The sequence below is a fragment of the Tachyglossus aculeatus genome, chromosome 21 (genome assembly GCF_015852505.1).
Source record: "Tachyglossus aculeatus isolate mTacAcu1 chromosome 21, mTacAcu1.pri, whole genome shotgun sequence".
Lineage (NCBI taxonomy): Eukaryota > Metazoa > Chordata > Mammalia > Monotremata > Tachyglossidae > Tachyglossus > Tachyglossus aculeatus.
In genome coordinates this window covers 42,026,604-42,031,190 of record NC_052086.1, presented here as the reverse complement: position 1 = coordinate 42,031,190, position 4,587 = coordinate 42,026,604, and the positions used below count along the sequence as shown (strand labels likewise).

General features: G+C 51.3%; 1 non-coding gene across 1 annotated transcript; it reads right to left on the bottom strand.

Annotated features, from left to right (window-relative positions):
• Positions 1–1,526: 1,526 nt before the first annotated feature.
• TRNAE-CUC lies at positions 1,527–1,598 on the bottom strand. Its single transcript has one exon. It is a non-coding gene; the product is annotated as a tRNA-Glu (tRNA).
• Between the last annotated feature and the right edge of the window lie 2,989 nt (positions 1,599–4,587).

The window sequence follows — 4,587 nt, the reverse complement described above, 5'->3', positions numbered from 1 at the left end:
GGAAGGCTTCCTGGAGGAGGTGAGCTCTCAGCAGGGCTTTGAAGGGAGGAAGAGAACTAGTTTGGCGGATGGGCAGAGGGAGGGCATTCCAGGCCAGGGGGAGGACGTGAGCCGGGGGTCGATGGCGGGACAGGCGAGAGCGAGGTACGGTGAGGAGATCAGCGGTGGAGGAGCGGAGGGTGCGGGCTGGGCAGTAGAAGGACAGAAGGGAGGTGAGGTAGGAGGGGGCCAGGGGATGGAGAGCCCTGAAGCCCAGGGTGAGGAGTTTTTGCTTCATGCGAAGGTTGATGGGCAACCACTGGAGATTTTTGAGGAGGCGAGTTTCTGTAGAAAGATAATCCGGGCAGGAGATTGTAGTATAGACTGAAGTAAGGAGAGACAGGAGGATGGGAGATCAGAGAGGAGGCCAAAACAGTAATCCAGTCGGGATACGATGAGAGATTGAACCAGCAAGGTAGCGGTTTGGATGGAGAGGAAAGGGCAGATCATGGCGATGTTGCGAAGGTGAGACCGGCAGGCTTTGGTGATGGACTGGATGTGTGTGGGGTGAATGAAAGAGCGGAGTCGACACCAAGGTTGCGGGCTTGCGAGACGGGAAGGATGGTAGTGCCGCCTTTAGTGACGGGAAAGTCAGGGAGAGGACAGGGTTTGAGATGGAAGACAAGTTAATCGGTTTGGACACGGTCCCTTTTCCACATAGGACTCACAGTCTTCATCCCCATTTTACAGAAGAGGTAACTGAGGTGCGGAGAGGTGAAGTGACTTCCCCCAGTTCACCCAGCAGGCAAGTGGCAGAACTGGGATTAGAACCCAGGCCCTTCTGACTCCCGGGCATTTGCCTGCTGTGAGAATAATAATAATAATAATTTTGGTATTTGTTAAGCGCTTACTATGTGCAAAGCACCGTTCTAAGAGCTGGGGAGAATATAAGGTGATCAGGTTGTCCCCTGTGGGGCTCACAATCTTAATCCCCATTTTACAGATGAGGTAACTGAGGCACAGAGAAGTGAAGTGACTTGCCCAAAGTCACACAGCTGACAAATGGTGGAGCCAGGATTTGAACCCATGACCTCTGACTCCCAAGAGCTGGGGTAGATACAAGGTCACCAGGTTGTCCCACGTGGGGCTCACAGTCTTCATCCCCATTTGACAGATGAGGGAACTGAAGCTCAGAGAAGCTAAGTGACTTGCCCAAAGTCACACAGCAGAAAATAATAATAATAATAATGATAATAATAATAATAATAATAATAATAATAATAGTGATGGCATTTATTAAGCGCTTACTATGTGTAAAGCACTGTTCTAAGCGCTGGGGTAGATACAAGGTAATCAAGTTGTCCCACGTGGGGCTCACAGACTTAATCCCCATTTTTCAGATGAGGTAACTGAGGCACAGGGAAGTGAAGTGACTTGCCCAAAGTCACACAGCTGACAAGAGGCGGAGCCGGGATTAGAACCCACGACCTCTGACTCCAAAACCCGGGTTCTTTCCACTGAGCCACGCTGCTTCTCTAAACAGGTATTTCCCTGACAGGGAATCGAACCCGGGCCGCGGCGATGAGAGCGCCGAATCCTAACCACTAGACCACCAGGGATACAGTGGTGGAGTCGGAATTAGAACCCACAACCTCTGACTCCCAAGCCCGGGCTCGTTCCACTGAGCCACGCTGCTTCTCAGAAAGTCATGGGTCTAATCCCAGCTCCGAGGCTTGTCTGCTATGTGACCTTGAGCAAGTCACTTCCCCTCTCTGGGCCTCAGCGACCTCATCTGGAAAACGTCTCCCCCATCCTAAAAAAACCCTCTCTTGACCCCACTGCCCCCTCCAACTATCACCCTATCTCCCTCCTACCCTTCTTTTCCAAACTCCTAGAGCGAGTCATCTACACTCCCCTGCCTCAAATTCCGCAACTCCAACTCTCTCCTGGACCCCCTCCAATCTGGCTTCCGTCCCCTACGCTCCACCGAAACTGCCCTCTCCAAGGTCACCAAAGGCTCCTACTCCCTCCTAATCCTCCTCGACCTCTCAGCTGCCTTCGACACTGTGGAACACCCCCTTCTCCTCACACATTATCCAACCTTGGCTTCACAGACTCCGTCCTCTCCCGGTTCTCCTCATATCTCTCCGGCCGTGCATTCACAGTCTCCTTCGTGGGCTTCTCCTCCCCCTCCCACCTCCTTACTTTAGGGTTTCCTCAAGGGTAAGTTCTTGGTCCCCTTCTGTTCTCCATCTACACGCACTCCCTTGGTGACCTCATTCGCTCCCACGGCTTCAACTATCATCTCTACGCTGATGACACCCAGATCTCCATCTCTGTCCCTGCTCTCTCCCCCTCCCTCCAGGCTCGTATCTCCTCCTGCCTTCAGGACATCTCCATCTGGATGTCTGCCCGCCATCTAAAACTCAACCTGTCCAAGACTGAGCTCCTTATCTTCCCTCCCAAACCCTGCCCTCTCCCTGACTTTCCCAGCACTGTAGATGGCACTACCATCCTTCCCATCTCTCAAACCCGCGACCTTGGTGTCATCCTCGACTCCGCTCTCTCGTTCACCCCACACACCCAATCTGTCACCAGAACCTGCCTGTCTCACCTCCGCAACATTGCCAAGATCAGCCCTTTCCTCTCCATCCTAAACCTCTACCTTGTTGGTACAATCTTTCATCCTATCCCGACTGGATTACTGCAGCGGCCTCCTCTCTGATCTCCCATCCTCCTGTCTCTCCCCACTTCAGTCTATACTTCACGCTGCTGCCCGGATCATCTTTGTGCAGAAACGCCCTGGGCACGTTACTCCCCTCCTCAAAAATCTCCAGTGGCTACCAGTCAACCTATGCGTCAAGCAAAAACTCCTCACTCTCGGCTTCAAGGCTCTCCATCCATCACCTCACCCCCTCCTACCTCACCTCTCTTCTCTCCTTCTACAGCTCAGGCCGCACCTCCGCTCCTCTCCCGCCGCTCACCTCCTCCCTGAACGTCGTTCTCGCCTGTCCCACCCACGTCCTCAATCAATCAATCAATCGTATTTATTGAGCACTTACTGTGTGCAGAGCACTGTACTAAGCGCTTGGAAAGTCCAAGTTGGCCACATATAAAGACGGTCCCTACCCAACAGTGGGCTCACAATCTAGAAGGGAGAGACAGAGAACAAAGCAAAACATATTAACAAAACATACTGGATCCACCCTGGTGCTTCGTACAGTGCCTGGCACCGAGTACGCGTCTAACAAATACCAGAATTATTATTGTTCTTTAGGAAGCGCTCAGTAAATACAGTGCTCTGCACACAGTAAGCGCTCAATAAATATGATTGAAGATGAAAATACAATTGATGATAAATACGATTGACCGTCTGGGATCAGAGTCCCAACCCTCAGGGCGAACGGCTCCCTCACAGCCTCGGAAGAGGTCGATGCCACTCACTGGGCATTGGTGTCCCGGATGTCGGTCGGTTATTAGAAAAGTTTGGGCGGCTGCCAGGGATTTGGGGGTCTCTCATCATTTTTCCCTCCGCTCCTCCTTCCCAAATCCCCCAGTGTGCCGGGAAGCGAAGCAGGCCAAGGAATTACAGGGAGGGAGCCAGCAGGGGCCCTTGGCAAATGTCCGACACTTAATCTCCCCAAGACTCCCTCGGTGCCCCTCCAATGTAACGGCTCCCCTGTCCCCGCCTGCCATTTAACGGGGCTTTTAGTTTAATAAAAACCATCAGTGAACACACCACACTGCTCTTAGAAGCCAAACTCCCACTTTCCAAAGAGCTCAAATCAATCAATCGTATTTATCGAGTGCTCACTGTGTGCAGAGCACTGTACTAAGCGCTTGGGAAGTCCAAGTTGGCAACATATAGAGACAGTCCCTACCCAACAGTGGGCTCACAGTCTAAAAGAGTGGGCTCACAGCCTAAAATTGTGACTCAAACCCTCTGGTGAGTGTTTTTTGCCGAACCGAATCCGTCTGGCGACAATCCTTGGCCGGGGGTGGCTCTGTCTAATCCCATTCTACAGATGGGAAAACACCCAAGGGAAGGGATCTCTCGTGGGAGCAACAAGTGGAATGAGTCGGTCCAGATTGGCCGGCTCAACCTCCTCACCGTACCTCCATCTCATTCATTCGATTGTATTTATTGAGCGCTTACTGTGTGCAGAGCACTGTACTAAGCGCTTGGGAAATACAGTACATATATACCTAAAGGAAGAGTCCGCTACAGCGATAAACAGATGCGTTACCCGTCCTCAACGAGGCGAGGCGGGAGGGTGAGAAGCTATGCTAGTTCTATTATTCATTCATTCATTCATTCAATTGTATTTATTGAGCACTTACTGTGTGCAGAGCACTGTACTAAGCGCTTGGGAAATATAGTACATATACACCTAAAGGAAGAGTCCGCTACAGCGATACACAGATGCGTTACCCATCCTCAATGAGGCGAGGCAGGAGGGCGAGAAGCTACGCTATTTCTATTATTTATTCATTCATTCATTCATTCAATTGTATTTATTGAGCACTTACTGTGTGCAGAGCACTGTACTAAGCGCTTGGGAAATGCAGTACATATATACCTAAAGGAAGAGTACGCTACAGCGATAA